The 18,327-nt window shown below is 41.7% G+C and overlaps 1 protein-coding gene across 6 annotated transcripts in view; it reads right to left on the bottom strand.

The window, feature by feature from the left end:
* Positions 1 to 18,327, bottom strand: part of RECK (reversion inducing cysteine rich protein with kazal motifs) — a 381,558-nt gene that overhangs the window by 114,519 nt on the left and 248,712 nt on the right. The window lies entirely within an intron of this gene.

Genomic DNA, 18,327 nt, shown 5'->3' on the forward strand with positions numbered 1-18,327 from the left:
AGGGACGGGAACAGTGATGAATTTTGTCACCGTGTCATTCTCTACTTCTTAGCTGCCAAGCACCTAACTTGAGAAGGGATTATCCGGGTGACACACTGCAGCACCACACAGCCAGTAAGGTACCTAACTAATCTGCCAGCTAGAGGTGTTTGCAGAACGGGACAGCTATCTAAGCCCTATCAGGAATCAAAAGTTGCCGATACCAGCTGGGAAAGTCTGTCCAACAGTGAAAGCATTGTGAATAATATTGAAATGTCTCAGGATTTGACAATGTGAGTGAGGACAGGGAGCGTGGCACATTGGTTAAATCTACAACCTCAGCACCCTGAAGTTGTGGTTCAAACCCACGCTGCTCCTTGTGACCCTGGGCAAGTCACTTAATCCTCCCATTGCCCCAGATACATTAGATAGATTGTGAGCCCACCAGGACAGACAGGGAAAATACCTGAATAAATTCATGTAAACCATTCTGAACTTCCTTGGGAGAACGGTATAGAAAATTGAATAAATAAATAATGCTTTATTTGAAGAAGTTATGCTCTGGGAGGAGAGCAATACAAGCCAACAGTCACTGTTGTGGGAATGTGAAACTGAACATTTAAACCCACTTTGCAGCAGTGCTTGAAGTAGGAGAAAGGGAACACCCTTATCTCCTCTATTAAGCCTCCTGCCATAACAGTGCTTGCTTTTTTTTTTTTATATATATATATTATATGTTTATAGCGATTTTTTTTTAAATATATATAATATGTTTATAGCGATTGCAACACAGAGCGTACAGGAATCCAGCATTACAAGAACGCAAGACGTACAATAAGTACAAAACTGTATGGGAAACTCAAACAGGCAGTATACAGAAAAGGAATATATTCCAATCGCAATCTGCAAAGTTCTCTTTTGATACAGTAGCAGTGCCCAAAGAACATCACTTGGCAGTCATTGTGCAGAGACTGGTAATTAGCACAGCTGACCAAGCCACATGTGCACACGACTATGAGAAAGCTTTTGGGAAAATACTTATGCATACTTACTTTTGTTTTGAACAAATCAGCATATTTTGATATATGTTTTGTGTTTTGTCTTTGAATGTTTTGCACTTATGGTTTATTTTAAATCTTGAACCCAGGTAGGAAAATAAAGAAAACTTTAATTTTGAATGAATGTTTGCATTGCTTTATTCTACCTGGGTTCAGGATTTTATTTTAAATCCTGAACCCAGGTAGGAAAATAAAGAAAACTTTAATTTTGAATGAATGTTTGCATTGCTTTATTTTGGGTAATCTTACAGGGCACTCCAGTAAACTACTCGGCTGGGCTGTGTAGAGGGAAAGGATCAGTTCTCACTGATCCTGCAACCCGCCATAATCTATTCTACAGTATATCACTTATTACATTACATTGATTTCTTCTATCCCGCCAATACCTTTCATTTCTAAGCAGTTTATAAGAAATTAGCCTGGGCATTCCCAAGGAGATTACAAGGTTGATAGCTATAGTATGCATCAGGATCTGGGAATGGTCGATATGGTTTAGATAGTATGGTTTTCAGTTCTTTCCTGAATGTTTTGTAGTTGGCGTCGTGGTCAGTAGATTTGAGAGGTGGCGGTCTATTTTTGCTGCTCTGCTGCCTAGTAGACCGTCATATATTTTTTTTTGTTTTGCATGCCTTTGATTGGGGGGTGGGTAAAGTGTGCTTTAGCCAGTGTGAGTCTTGGAAAGCTGAGGTAATGTGGTTGTATTTTTTCAGCAAGTATATTAGTCTTAGGGCTGTATTTTGGACTGTTTGTAATTGTTTTAGCATGTTGGTGGGGCATGATAGGTAAAGTATGTTGCAGTAGTCCAGGAGTCCTAGGATTAGCACTTGTACTATGAGTTTGAATTGTTCGTTGTTGAAGTATTTTCGGATTTGTCTTAAGTTGCGCATGGTTGCGAATGCCTTCTGAACCATTTTGCTGATTTGAAGTTGCATTGTGCAGCCTTTGTCTATCATTATTCCCAGCAGTTTTAGGTTGGGTTGTAAGGGATATGTGATGGAGTTTATTTCTAGGTTTGTTATGGTTGGGGTTTTGTTTCTGTCTAGAAGTAATAATTTGGTTTTGTTTCACTTTTAATTTGTGGCCTCTCACCCATTTTGACATTGTTTCTAGTGCAATGTGTAGTTTGTTTGTTGTTGGGGGTGGTTTGGTCGAAAGGTAGGAGGATGGTGATATCATCTGCATAGCTGTATGACGTTATGTCTAGTTTGTCTAAGCATGTGCCAAGTGTGGCTATGTAAAGGTTGAAGAGTGTTGGTGATAGTGGGGAGCCTTGGGGTCTCCGCAAGGGTTGTTCCAGGATTCTGATTGTTCATTGTTTGCTTTTACTCTGTATCTTCTTGAGCGAAGGAATCCTTCAAACCAATTGTAGACTTTGCCTGTACTTCCTATTGCCTCCAGTGTAGTAGGATGTTGTGATCTACTAGGTCGATTGCCACTGCTTAGGTATTTGGTTATGTCTAGGAGAGAGACTAGTAGTGTTTCTGTACTGTAGTTGCCTCTGAAGCCTGATTGTGAGGGATGAAGTATATTGTGAGTTTCTAAGTATTTGTTGAGAAGTTTTGCTACAAGGCCTTCCATTAGTTTGACGTATAGCTGTATTAAGGCTATAGGTCTGTAATTGGATGGATGATTTGGCTGATTGGATGCTCCCTTTGAGTCTTTCAGAATAGGGGTTATGATGATTTCGGCAAGTTCTTGTGGAAATTGACCCTCTGTAAGCATGTAACTAATCCACCGCATGAGGTGAGTGCGTAATCTAGTGCTGGCAGCTTTTATCAGGTATGGGGGCCAGTGGTTGAGGTTGTAGGCTGCATGATTGTATTTTTTGTAGTTTGGCTAGGTCGTGCCATTGTTTGTCTGGGAAATCTGACCAGTTTCTGTTTGCTACATAGACCTTGTTTTCTATAGGTGGTATCGAGATTTTGTTGAGGTGGTTTGGGGTCCCGGTGAAGGTGTTTCCGGCTGTTGATATTTTGTTTCTGAAGAATTCAGCCAATTGATTAGCTTTGGGGGTGGGACAGTTTTGGTGGCTAGGTAGGGTTTGGTGTCTATGAGTTCCCTTTAGTAGTTTGAAAAGTTTTTTGATGTCTTGGATTTCTATGCCTATCTGATTGGTGTAGTATGCCATTCTTTTTTCTTTTAGCTATTGTTTGTTCAGTGTTCTCCAGGTTGTTTTTGTGTGTTCTAGGTTGTTTTTTCTCCATTCTCTTTTAAGACGTCTGCATTGTCATTTGCGTTGCAGTAGTTCGTTGTCTGAGCGTCTGCAGTTTCTGGTCTTTTTCTGTGGTTGTGTCATGTCTTCGAGGATGGATGTGCTTAGGGTGCACCAGTGGTTAATGAAGTCCTTGGGGTTTCCATCTTGTATCATGGTGTCTACTTTATTCCAGAATTTAGGTGGGTCGATCTTTTTCTGTGCTTCATATGTTAAGCTTTGGTTATTTGGTTTGGTTTTGCCCTGTGTCCAGTTGATTTTGAAGGTGTACATATAGAGGTCTGACCAGAGATTGCGTAACCATGTTCCGTTTCTGGTGTGAATTTCTGGTTGTTGGGACATGAAGGCTGCTATGTCGAGTTGGTGGCCCTTCTCGTGTGTGGTTTGTGGGTCTAGGATTCTGTAGGATAGGGTTTTGAGGAATGAGAGGAGGTTTTCTGCTTGGTTGGAAGATTTGTCTTCCAGGTGTGGGTTAAGATTGCCTAGGATTAGGTTGTATGTTGATGTGAGGGAGTTTCTGAGTATAAATTCTGATTTTGCTATGTTCCATTTTCCTGGTGTTATGTAGCAAAGTAGGCAGGTTAGGGTTCCTTTGAGTGTGGGGCCCGATAATTGGCAGGCGACTAGATTCATGTGTGGGGTGGAGATTTTGTTCTGTAGAGCTATATTTAGAGTATTTTGGGCCAGGATAGCCAGTCCTCCTCCTCGTATTTTGTCTTTACAAACTACTTGTATTTTGTAGCCTTGTGGGCAAACTTCCGTTATTCTGGGGTCAGTGTCTGAGGTTAGCCATGTTTCTGTGAGGAAGAGGCATCCTAGTTTTTCTGTTTCTATCCTGTCCTTTGTGATCTCAGTTTTGGGGCCTAGGGATTTGATGTTCATGTATGCGCATTTTATTGATGTAAATTCAGTTTTAGTGTTGTGTGATATTTTTGGGTAGATGAGGATGTCTGCTTGGGGGATGGGTTCGATCCTGGGATGGTTTCGGGAGGCGTTTGAGGGTCTTCTCCCCCAGGTATAGGGGATGCTGTGGTGCATGCAGATGGAGCAGTCAACCACGTTTATATGGTTGCTCCCTGCTGGGTGGTGGTTTCTATTGCTTGTTACTATAATTGGAATTGGTGAGTTATAGTTTCCTCTTGCTTTCTGGAATGTTAGGATCAAGAGTAGTAGGGCGATGACTATTTGTTTCTGTTTTATCGTTTTCATTTTTTGTGGAGTTGGGAGGTAAGGATTGGGTGGAGCGAACTATGTTTCTTTTGGTGTTTTCACTGGTGATTTTTGTGGTAGGGTGAGGATTATTTTGTTATAGGGAGGTCTTTTTTGGTATAGTTTGGTGTCTTGGTCCGCACGAAGGGTCCCCAAATGGTCCACCAGCGGGACGTATCCTCTGTTTTGGTGGGCCTCAAATAGGGTTGAAGAGATGCAGGAGCTCTGTAGTGGGCTGGAGTCACATGTGGTTGGGCATCAGGACTGGAGTCTCCAATCATGTTCAATATCCCTGAAGTTATACTAAAGAGTTTGTGGAACTGCAATTTTCCGTCTTTAAGCGACCTCTTCTGCACATGAGAGCAATGGTGCAGAAATGTCTCGATGGTCAGAACCTAGGCACTGCACACACCAGTTATGCAGGTTGGTACCTGAAAATGTCCTTTGACATTGAGTGCACTTAGCTTGAAGCTGCTAGGAGCCTTGGACATCAATGGAAAAACCACCAATACAAAGTCAAAGGGCTTGATGGTCCAGGGAGTCTAGTAGATGTCACACTGAAAGAGTCTCAGCGTGGAAACAGACTGAAAAGAACCCAAATGACCCAAAAATCCAAATTGGGAAAAAAAAATTTTTTTTTTGAAAAAAAATGAGACTATGATGAAACTGAAGGAATAAAGGAACAAGGAGGCACAAAAAAAAAGACTAAAATTTGACAAACTTTGAGAAAATGGCCCTTCCAGTCTGCAGATCTGCAGCATCCACTATCTTCTCCTCTCCCTAAGAGATCCCATGTTTCTGTCTCACACTTTCTTGAATTTAGATACAGACTATTTCCACCACCTCTACTGGGAGACTATTCCACACATCTACCACCCTTTCTCTAAAAAAAAGTATTTCCTTACATTACTCCTGAGCCTATCACCTCTTAACCTCATTCTATGCCCCTCTCGCTTGAGTTTCCTTTCAAATGAGAATCGCCTCATGTGAATTTATGCCACATAGGTATTTAAACGTCTTTATCATATCCTCCCTCTCCTGCCTTTCCTCCAAAGAATGCTTTATGACACAGACCATCAGCTATTTTAGTTGTCTTCCTCTAGGCAGACACCATCCTGTTTATATCTTTTTGAAAGTGCAGTCTCCAGAATTTGCACACAATATTCTAAATGAGGTCTCACCAGGAGCATCAATACTTCCTATTTCTTACTGGCCATTCCTCTCCCTATACACCTAAGCATACTTCTAGCTTTCGCTGTAGCCTTTCCAACCTGTTTGGCCATCTTAAGATTATCACTCACTATCACACCCAAGTCCCACTCCTCTTTCGTGCACAAAAGTTCATCCCCTAAAGCAGGGGTGTCCGACCTTTTGACTACCCTGGGCCGCATTGGCCAAAACATTTTTTTCTGGGGCCGCAAAAACACTGCAGCAAGACAGAGGAGGGAGCCGGCAAGATGGTAAACACCCAGGGGCAGCAGAGGAAAACACTGTATTGCCGTCGACTGGGGCCGCACAAAATACTTCACGGGGCTGCATGCGGCCCTCGGGACGCAGGTTGGACACCACTGCCCTAAACTGTATGGTTCCCTTGGGTTTCTGCAGCCCAAATGCATGACCTTGCATTTCTTAGCTACCAAATTTCAGACCATTTCTCAAACTTCACTAGGTCCTTCCTCATGTTTTGCAAACCATAAGGGGTGTCTACTCTATTGCAGATTTTGGTATCATCCACAAAGAGGCAAATCTTACCTTACAGTCCTTCAACAATATTGCTTACAAAAATATTAAAAAGAACAGGCCCAAGAATTGAATCTTAAGGCACACCACTGGTAACATCCCTTTCTACAAAGTGATCTCCTTTGAACATTATCATCTGTCACCTTCCACTCAACCAGTTCCTGACCCAGTCTGTCACTTGGAACACTGTCAAAGGCTTTGCTAAAATCTAAGCACACCACTTCTAGCACACTCCCTCTACCCAATTCTCTGGTTGACCAGTCAAAGAAATTGATTAGATTTGTCCGACAAGACCTGCCTCTAATGAATCCATGTTGCACTGGGTCCTGTAATCAACTGGATTCCAGAAACTTCACTATTCTCTGTTTTAAAAGCGTTTCCGTTAATATACTTACCACAGAAATCAGACTTACAGACCTGTAGTTCCCTACTTCTTCCTTACTTCCAGTTTTGTGGAGAGGGACCACATCTGCCCTTTTCCAATCCCCCGGTACCATTCCCAACTCTAGAGAAGCATTGAAAAGGTCAGCTAGTAGAGCCACCAGAACTTCCTAAGTACCCTCGGATGTATACCATCCAGCCCCATCGCTTTATCCACCTTTAGCGAGCTCCTCACGATCACAATCCTCTGAAAATCAATCAGGCTCTGTCACACCTCCAGTCCTATTTTGTTTTTTTGCAGTCCTACTCCTGATGCTTCAGCTATAAACACAGAACAGAAATATTTGTTGAAACTGATAATAAGGCTGAATTACTTCACCTTTGAGTCTCACAATGCCTCTTTTGCACTTCCTCCTATTACTAATATATCATAAAAAATGTATTCTTCCCCCATTTGTGTCTGCTATTTTTTTTCTTCCATTTGCACCTTTGCTTTCCTGACTACTCAACCTGCCTCTCAACTTTTCCAGATATTTTTGCCTGTCTTCTTCTTTCTGTGATCTTTTGTAGTTTATGAAAGCTAATCTCTTTTTCCTTACCTTCTCAGTTACTCCTTTGGAGAACCAAAGCGGCCTTCTTTTATTTACTTTTCTTACAAAATGGTTTGTTGCCCTTATACTAACTCCTTTCAGTTTTGCCCACTATTTTTCTACTTCTTCCAGATGTTCCTATCCAGACAAGAATTCTTTGACATAATACCTCATCTGAACAAAATTAGTTTTATTAAAGTTCAGAATCTTCACTTTCGAATAAGTCCTTTCTACAATTGTCTTAATATTAAACCACACCATGCGATGATCACTGGATGCCAAATGTTCATCCACTATAACATCAGAAACACTTTCCCCATTTGTAAGAACGAAATTCAGTATGGCCCCATCCCACATGAGTTCCACTACCAACCGCTGGAACAGTTCTCTTTGTACAGAATTCAAGATGTCCCGCCATAGGGTTACCCCAATCAATATCTGGCATATTAAAATCTAATAGTACTTCACCTTTTACAGCTATATTTTAAATGTCTTCTATTAAATCTATCTGTAACGAAGGCCTGTATCTCACAGCAATATAAATATATTTTCCATTCCCTCTTTCGAGTTTGACTCACAGTGCCTCTTCCTTACTCTGTAGATCCTACAATTGTGTGGCTTTAATATGATCTTTAATATATAATGCCACTCCCCCTCCTTTTCTTTCTACCCTGTCTTTCCTGAACAGATTATAATCCAATATAACTATATCCCAGGCATGGCTCTTGTCACACGCCATTGGAATCAGATCAGGATACCCAGCCATAAAGAGTTTTAGCAAAAGACTGTCAGTGTCCCATGACAATTAACCGTAAACCGTAAACCAATCTAGTAGTGTAGTGTCTTGGACTGGATATCGAATCAGAGTTCCTTAAGTCAAAAAGCTAGACACTATCACATTACTGGCTCAACAAACAATTAAACCAGGCTTTCTTCGGGGCTGGACATTTCCCACTTCTGTCCCTAATCCATGGACCAACTAGTCACACTGCCACAGTAAAAGGTTCTTCAGAGTGAGTTTTATTTTGAGAGAATAACTGCTGAGGGCTACAGGCTAATAGGCTCCTATTTGATTATAACCTTTCCTTTCTGGTTAAGCTAGTCCCTGAAATTACCCTCTTTATGCCCCCAATATACTGCCAGACTCTAGTACATTCCACAAATTGTTCTTTACTAAATATCAACAAAACAAATAAATACAGAAGTTATCTCTTTTTAAACATAGATTCCAAGCAATCTTGGTCCAACAATGCATTCTTGTTAAACGAGTGCTTTATCTTACAATATCCTTCTTCAACAAATAGGACTTTAAAGGTAAGCTCTAGCTTAGCTGTCCACACTGTTGCACAGTCAAATAGAACTCCTTTAGGCAATACAAACACTAAGGAATAGAACCCTTTTCTCCATTTCCTTAGGGCTTCCTATTTTCTATTATTATTACCAGTCATTTCTATTATAACTTTGTAGCATGCTGAGATTTACTCTTCAGCACTATTTGTAACAACCAGGGTTTTATCTTAACCCATCTTTTTTTTAACCAGGCAGCTGTGTCTTTATATTGCTAAAGGACTGGTCCCTATTCCAGCTTTCCCTTTCTCCCGGACATACGGCCTAACTCTGGAGATCCTGACTTTTTTGTCATCTCCCTCTTACTTTAAGAGAACCATCCTATTCCAGGGCTTCCCTTAAGCCTGTTTCCATAGCTCCTGAGCAGCCAGCCATTCTCTATTTTCCTGCCTTTCTTTTTTTTTTCTATGTCAGCAGGTAACCGTTTTAACTTGTCTCTCTCTGACCGTTTGCAATGGTGCTAATCAGTACCAGCTCCATTGTCGACCACCTCCTCCCATTCAAGGACACCATCAAGATCCTTGACTTCACTTTTGATTCAACAGATAGCGACAAAGTTCTAACCGTCATTATTTAGGCTCAAATGCTCATTCCTGAGTCAAAAAACCTCCTTGAATATGTAGACAATCTATGATAAATATGACTAAATTAAAAAAAAAAAAAAGAAAGACTCTTAGCTTAATGAGTCCCAATGGTCCGTTTTACCACTCAGGGGATTCAAAAATAAAGTGCAAAAATCAAGCTGCAACTTGTTTGGCATTACTATTACTTTTAGATCACTACCAGACATACCACAGCGCTGTATGTAGTGAAAAAGGAAACAGTCCCTGTTCAAAAGAGTTTACAAACTAAACAGACAAGACAGACAAAGGATGCCAGGGTGGGGATACAGTTAGGGGGGTTAGTTAATCTGCTGCCTAGGGTGGTGGCAAGTGGGCAGAGGGGAATAGGGTTATGGATTGAAGACTAAATCAAAAAGGTGGGTTTTCAGTCTGCTTTTAAACAAGGGAAGGAGCATGATGGACGAACTCAGGTAGTTTACTCCAGGCATAGAGGGCAGCTAGATGAAAGGAACAAAGTCTAGAATTGGCAGTGAAGGAAAAGGGTAAAGATAAAAGCAGCTTATCTGAGGAGTGGAGTTCTCGGGGAGGTGTATAAGAGAAGAGAGATACTGATGGGCTGTGGCATGAACACTTGTAGGTTAGAAATAGGAGTTTGAACTATATGCGGAGGCAGATAGGGAGCCAGTGGAGTGATCTGAGGAGAGGGGTAAGGTGAGTGTAGTGAGATTGGCAGTAGATAAGAAATGCAGCTAAGTTTTGCACAAATTGCAGGGGGAAGAGGTGGTTCAGTAGACTACTGCAATTTACTTCTAACAGGTTTTCCAAGTGAGAGGTTACGAGTATGTGGACAAGAGTCCGGGTAGTGTGCTCAGAGAGGAAGAGGCAAATTTTGGCAATGTAGATACAGACTGCTAAAGCCTGTCGCTTCTGTTAGTTGTGTATAAAAAAATGATTGTCAGAATCGAAGACTACTCCAAGGTTGTGAGCAGAGGAGACTGGAATGAAAATAGTATTATTTACAGAGATGGAAATAGGGGGATAGGAGCGGAGTGTTTAGGAGGAAAGAGGAACAGTCTTGGACATGTTTAGTTTCAGGTGGCAGTGAGACATCCAGGCAGCAATGTCTGCCAGACAGGCTGAGACTTTTTTGGACTTTAGGTGAAATTTCAGGTGTAGAGAGGTTGATCTGGGAGTCATCAGCATATAGGTGATACTGGAAGCAATGGGAGGACAACGTATCAAGGAGTAAGCAGCGATTAACAGTATCAAAAGTAGCAGACAAGTCAAGAAGGATGAGGATGGAGTAAGGCCTTTAGATTTGGCCATGAACAGTTCACAACAGACTTTGGTGGGGGCAGAGTCTGTGAAGTGTTGGGGCTGAAAACCTGATTGTAGAGGATCAAGAATCTGTCGAGATGAAAGGAACTCCAGGCAGCAACAGAGAACAACACACTTGAGTAGCTTGGAAAAAGTGAGACAGGGTGATAGTTGGACAGGCAGGTGAGGTCCAGCAAGTTTTTGAGAAGAGGCTTAACCACCACATGTTTGAAGGCATCGGGGACAGTTGCAGTGGAAATGGGTAGATTGGGGATATGGCAGATGGGAGGGGACAAGTAGAGGGGTGGGAATAAGTTCTGTGGTGCTTGGAAGAGGACAGTAGCTTGGCTGAGGACAGAGGTGTGGTTTCTTCCTCTGTGATTTCAGAGAAGGAAGAAAAATGAGCGGTAGTTAATGGAAGGTCGAGAGGGTGGGACCAGGCAAGGGGAGCTTCCTGAGTTGTTTGGGTGAAGGGTGAAGGAAGAAGGGGTGGTGTGAGCTTGAAGGTCAGGAGAGTGGACAGTGGATAGAGAAGGAGGAAGTGACTTTGCAGTGAATTCAAGGGTGATCCTGTGACCCTTGTCATTGAAGTATTCAGCATCATTTGATGAGAGAGAGACAGAAGGGTCGGGGGGAAGGGGAGACGCTTTAAGGAGGGAGTTCAGTGTAGCAAAGAGATGGTGGGAGTTAGAAGAAAGGAAGTTAGTTAGCTGGATGTAGTGGTCTTGCTTTACTAGTGTAAAAGCAGAATTAAAGGAGGTCAGCATAAATTTAAAGTGAAGGAAGTCAGCTTGTGTACGAGATATGAGCCAAAGGCGTTTGGCACAGTGAGCACAGAAACTTACGTAGTGGATACTGGGAGTGAGCCAAGGTTGAGGTTTGGTACACCTGACAGAGTGGGGAATAGGGGGAGCAAGGGTGTCCAGAGCAGAGGTGAGAAAAGAGTTGTACGATGAGATAGCTTCAAGGACAGACTTGGATAACATAGTGGAGAAAAAGAGAGGTGAAACAGTGGTTGAGAACATGGCTGAGCGGAAGGGTGAGTAATCGTGAAGGTATCAGATGATGATCAGAGATGGAGAGCAGTGAGGTACAGAAGTTAGAGAGAGAGCAGTATTCTAACTGAGGAATAAATTGGGACACCCTACACCCTAATAGCTAGTGTTACAGCCTTTGGCTGAAATAAATGCAGTGAGACGCTTCTTGTAGTCATCCACCAGTCTCTGACATCGGTATGAGGAAAGTTTGGCCAACTCCTCAATGCAGAATTCTTTCAGCTGTGAGATGTTTGAGGGGTTTCTTGCATGTACAGCCATTTCAAATCACCCCACAGCATCTCAATGGGATTAAGATCAGGGCTTTGACTCAGCCACTCCAGGACTCTCCATTTCTTAATTCTCAGCCAGTCCTTGGTGGATTTACTGGTATGTTTTGGGTCATTGTCGTGCTGCAGGATCCAGTTCCACTTCAGCCTTAATTTTCTTACAGATGGTCTCATGTTCCTCAAGCACCCTCTGATACACGGTAGAATTTATGGTGGATTCTATGATATTGAGCTGGCCAGGTCCTGCTGCAGCAAAGCATCCCCAAACCATGACACTTCCACCTCCATGATTGACAGTTGGTATGAGGTTCTTTTCCTGGAATGCTGTATTTGGTGTACGCCAAACATGTCCTCTTTTCTGGTGTCCAAATTAGACTCATCTGTCCATAGAACACTATTCCAGAAGTCCTGGTGTTTGTCTACATTCTCTCTGGCAAACTTCAGCCTGGTCTTGATGTTTCTCTTAGAGAGCAAAGGTTTTCTCCTTGTACACCTCCCATGCAAGTTAAATTTGTGCAGTCTCTTTCTAATTGTAGAGGCATGCACTTTCATATCAACAGTAGCAAGAGTCTGTTGTATGTCCCGTGATGACATTTTAGGATTTTTTGAGACTTCTTTTAGTATCTTGTGATTTGCTCTGGGGGTCAACTTGCAGTTAGGATCTGCATACTGATTTGGCGCTAAGGCCCTGAAGCAGTGGTTACCGGCCACGAAACAATCGTCGGCCTGGCCTGTTTGTGTTCAGTGGTTTTTACCATTAATCATTCTCAGCTATTTTTTTGCTCCCACCTGCTAACTTTAAACTTGTGCGAAAGTTTTTTGCCTATTATGCTTTGGTGAAAGAGCGTGGGTACACCTCTCCGTTTGTCTGAGGCTTTTCTTTTTTTTTTAATGTTCAGTAATTTTTTATTATAATTTGAATAATACATTATCCAATAATATAAAGGTAAAAAAGGGGTATCTAAAACAAAATACATAATCAATCATACATAATTCCTTTTTAAGCCCACTAAAAGGGGAGGACATTACAAATTGCAAAAGAAAAGTATAAGAAAAGATAAAAGAATAATTCTCAGATCACCTACGCGACCCCTGAATCATTCCTTACTGTAATAGGGATAGATTTCACCTCACATTTCTTAGTGATGAAACTTAATAAAAGTTAATCTTATTATTGTTGTAGTTGGATAGGATCCCAAAAAACATATTCGACTTCTTTTAATTTGACTAAGCATTTACATGGAAATTTCAAATAAAAAGACGCCTCTAGAGCCAGAACTCTAACTTTTAACCTCAAAAACTCTTTCCTTCTAAATTGATTGGCTCTGGAGACATCAGGAAAAATTCTAACCAAATCGCCACAAAACTTTGTTAGTCTGTTTTTAAAATAAAGTTTCATAATTAACATTGTATCAATCTCACTCATGCATGTTATTACCAGTGTGGATCAATTCTGAATCACATCTCGAGTATCTTCCAGAAAATCAATCAAATTAATTTCAGTTGTGACCAAATGATCCACCTCCTGGGCAGATTCTTTTTTTTTTGAGGAACATAATAATGATTATTTATTGGAAAATTCTCCGCATTGGGCAATCCCAGTATTTCTTTAAAATATTTCCTTAACAAAATATCGGATGATAGTAGATGAGTTACAAGGAAATTGACCAAGCGGAGATTTCTCGCTCTATGCATATTTTCCATGGATTCAATTTTAGCATGTATCACAGTAGAATCTTTAACAGCAGATACTGAGACTGCTTGAAGTGTATTACATTGAGCTTCCATAATGTTTAGTCGTTTATCCAAACAGCTCAAATTGGAATCCACAGCCTGTGAAAAGTCCATCGTTTGTTTCATCGTTGATCTAAGAAACCCTTCAACCCTAGAAATACCTAACCACAAATCTTTGAGGGTAATATCATGTGCTTCCACCGTACTTGGGTGTTCCTCCACTGCACCTGAAAATCCAGTGCTTTAGGTATTTCACTATAAACCAACTTCTTAATCTGAGTGGAGGCCACCACTTGTTCGGTGGATATAGTGGGAATGGTATTCCTACTTTCACATGGTACTGGATGAAGGGGAGGAGATCGTTCAAGGGGGCTCATTGAAGCACCTGACAATGAAGATTTCATGGTAATTGGTGCAACTAAAGTTTTCAGTTACTGATGTTAAATGCCTGTCCATGGGGCCAGATATAGCTGGTGTAGAACTCTTCGGTTTAATTTTCCTTTTCCCCATGTTAAGCTTACACAATTGTGCTATATTTACCACCAACTATTCGTTCCAGTTCCCCGGCTCCTCGTGGCTCCCAAGGGGCCTAGCGTGCCCCTTCGGCCAAGCCCTGTGGCCGCAACCGCAGCGGCTTGAATTTAACAAGTTGGAGATGGACCCGGTGACGTCAGGGGTCCGTCTTGGTGAGTGTCTACCAGCGAGGGTGCCTGCAAGCAAAGCTGCAGCAGAAAGGAACCGCTGCTATGGTAGACTCGGGGGTATCGATAAGTCACCTCGTTTCCCTCAGGTAGTTGTCCAGCTCCCAGGCTAACCGCGGCGGCAGCTTGAATTAACAAGTTGGAGATGGACCCGGTGACGTCAGGGGCCCGTCTCGGTGAGTGCCTGCCAGCAAAGTTGCAACAGAAAGGAACCGCTGCTACGGTAGACTTGGGGGTATCGATAAGTCACCTCGTTTCCCTCAGGTAGTTGTCCAGCTCCCAGGCTAACCGCGGTGGCGGCTTGAATTTAACAAGTTGGAGATGGACCCGGTGACATCAGGGGTCCGTCTCGGTGAGTGCCTGCCAGCGAGCGTGCCTGCCAGCAAAGTTGCAGCAGAAATGAACCGCTGCTATGGTAGACTCGGGGGTATCGATAAGTCACCTCGTTTCCCTCAGGTAGTTGTCCAGCTCCCAGGCTAACTGCGGCGGCGGCTTGAATTTAACAAGTTGGAGATGGACCCGGTGATGTCAGGGGTCCATCTCAGTGAGTGCCTGCCAGCGAGGGTGCCTGCCAGCAAAGTTGCAGCAGAAAGGAACCGCTCGGGGGTATCGATAAGTCACCTCGTTTCCCTCAGGTAGTTGTCCAGCTTTTCTTTCGCTTAAGTAATAAGCTAGCTTTCTTGGCTTGTGTGGTGCTTTTGTTTTGGAGTGATATTTTTGTAATTAATTTGTATGGCATTGTCTAGTATGCGATCTGCACCCAAAAATTGGTTCCTTGTGAAGTCTGTCAGCTGTAAACTGCTAGAATGCCAAGTATACTGGATGTTCTTCAACTGGTCAATTTTCATCACTAAGACAAAAGAAAACATTTACCGGAAAGCTATTAGTTGGCATGTGAATCAGCGATAATGGTAGGATACTGACACAACGCATAGACTCTTGTATTAGGAAGTTGAAGAAACTACACAAATAAAACTGTTGCAAACAAAGCGTTCACAGTAATTTCCATACATCTATGGTTTCTGTCTGAGCAACTAGCAGCACTTGCCTTTTATGATGACAGAATTGCACCAGAAACAAAGCTAATAATGGTGCAAAACTTACAGCAGCCACTATTGCTAGACATTCCATGACTTCTCATGTGTACAGATGAAACGGAACCTGTGACCTTTGAAAGTCTTGTAACACAGAGAACATAGTCATTTTTTTCTCTTTTGATTGGAGGAGTATCAACATATACAAAAATATTCCTGAAGAAACATCCCAGAGAGTGCACAAACAATGCAAGGAACTTTAGAATCAGGCATCCAAACTGACTGTTAATGATGCAGTAGAATGAGGGATAAGCCTCATTGAAAATATGATACTTTGACAAAAGATGAAGAACAGAAGCAATTTGCTCTTCATCTAGTGGCCAGCCACTGAAAGAAGTTTCTTTCTACATTAAAGGCAGCTCTTATGTCATAGACCGTTATTTATTGAGAGAACATGAATTACAATATACGGTTAAGCTTACCAGTAGTTTAAAAAAAACTGTGAGGTGAGGCTACCCCTAAATTTTGTTTTAAGTAAAATTTTGTGCATTTTTCATTTTTATATAAAGGAATAAAATTAGCCTCGTGGACAAACGAAATGTGTTAATTTTTTTTGGACCACCCTAGTCCGCAGTCTGTTATGGCAAGCACACGCTATGAAGAAGGCAGTTGCTGTAGCTTTAATACCCAAAGCCAGCGCTTCAAACTGCCTTTTCAGGATCGCATCCACTCTACGGTTCTGTGCATCCTTCAGCATCACTCCTCCTTCACTAGGTAGGGAGGTGCACTTGGTCACCTGCGCCACTGCAGAGTCCACCTTTGGCTGGACAAACAGCTGCTGGAAGTCCAGAGCCATAGGATAGAGCCGACATAGCTTTGACCACCTTAAGAAAGCCTTCAGGTATCTTCCATTGGTCACTGACCAAGGAGGTAAGATTCGGATAGCAGGAAAAAAGTTTGTCTATGCACAAGGTGGAGGGCTGCTGGGCATCAAGCTTCAATATAGACAGGATGTCAGAAATGACATGGGAAACTGAAGCTGACTTGAAAAGACAACACACAGAGGGATCAGTCGCCATTCCTGCCCCCTGGCTACTGGACTCCGAAAGGTATCCCAAATCATCCACTGTTGATGGAGTTCCTTGTAACAATAAAAGCATGGAAAGGAACCGCCAATCATACCAGTCCTGCTCCAAAGGACTGATGTTGAGAACTGGCAAGGTATGAGGCGGGTACACCTGCCTGAGAGAAAGATCCCCCTTGGGCAGAATAAGCATGCCCAAAGGCAGAGTAGCACTTCCCGGTCCCATTAAGCAGGCTTTCCATAATAGGCTGACAAAGTGGGAGAAGCATTGCATTGGGGGACCTGTAGCCTTGCGTAACCCTAGACTGGAGAAGAAGAGATGCATCATCTCCCCCATGCACTTCCATTTCGCCCCATTGTTGTTCAGTTCATCTGAGCAGGATCTCTTCCCCTTAGACCAGTTTTTCCAGGATTTCAGGGGTTCCAAGGCCTTGGAGGACTGACTGGGAGCTGAGTCCGAAGCTCCTGCCCCCTCCTTCTGCATCCCATGACACAAGGAACATGACTGCTCCTCAATCAAAATACATTTCTCATATTATGACCGAAATAGAACATTGGACAATCAACTTCAAACTGAAACTTAACACAGAAAAAATAAAAATCTTCCTTGCAAGCCCAACGGATAAAATTACCAACACAACACTACACATAAAAGACCACGATTACCCAATTACTAATACAATAAAAATACTGGGAGTCACATTGGACACTCACCTGACAATGGTTGAACACACGAACATAGTGGTAAAAAAATGATTCCTGATATTATGGAAATTAAAGACCATCAAAAAATACTTTGACCCATTATCGTTCAGATTACTAGTGCAATCACTAGTGCTTTCTACTCTGGACTGCGTTTGATTCGCTCCATGGCCAAATTTCTAGAACCCAAATCTTTAAATATTTTGATACATTCTCTTGTCATCGCTAAGTTTGACTATTGCAACTCCCTACTGTTAAACATTACGCAAAAGGAAAAAAAACGCCTACAAATAATCCAGAACACTGCAATTAAAATTATACATAATGGAAAAAAATATGACCATGTAACTCCTTTTCTTATAGATTCGCACTGGCTTCCCATTAATCAACGCATAACATATAAAATATTGCTTCTGGTATTTAAAACATTATCCACCAACGAACCTCAATTTATCGACCGACTACTAATTCCATACAACACGACTCGTTCTCTTTGTTCCACAACTCAAGGGTTGCTTATGGTTCCTTCTTTAAAAGTTATTGGAACCAGACGTCACGATATATTCTTAGTTATGGCCCCTCTTACCTGGAATTCCCTACCTTTATATATAAGAGAAACAAAAGACCTCAAAATATTCAAAACCCATTTAAAAACTTTTCTTTTTAAAGCTTCTTTTAATCTTTAAACAAAATTTTTCCTAATAATTTTACCCCAAACCTCATGTTTTTCCCTTACTTGGCTTTTCCTTTCTTCTCATCTGAAGAACAACAATTTTGTAACTTTTTCCCTCCTTTTTCTTTTCCACATGTGCCTGAGTATGTTTGTTTTATCAGTTTGTTTTTCCCCTATTTTAAAAAACTGTACAATTTATATTTTATTGTTAATCGCTTAGTATGTAATAAGCGATTCATCAAACTTGATTAAACATGAAAACTTGAAACTTGACTATTGCAACATCGTCTATATGGGAATACCCAAAAAAACAGTGAGGAAACTTAGAATTATTCAGAACACAGCGGTCCGCTTGATATTTGGATTAAAAAAGAGCGACCATGTCACCCCCTTCTACAAACTACTGCACTGGCTGTCAGTCGAGGCACGAATAATTTTCAAGTTCTCCTGCGTATGTTTCAAACTAGTTTGGGGACTAATTCCTACATACATGCAATCTCACTTCGTATTCTACAACCCTATAAGACAAACCAGAAATTGCCATCTTTTTGCATACCCAAGCATTACCAATTGTAATTACAAAACCTTTCTGGATAGAACCTTCGCGTACCAAGCAAACAAACAACAATATTGGCTAGACAACTACATTAATAAAGCTAGACTGACCTACAACGCTTTT

This window comes from Geotrypetes seraphini, chromosome 2, assembly GCF_902459505.1.
Source record: "Geotrypetes seraphini chromosome 2, aGeoSer1.1, whole genome shotgun sequence".
NCBI lineage: Eukaryota > Metazoa > Chordata > Amphibia > Gymnophiona > Dermophiidae > Geotrypetes > Geotrypetes seraphini.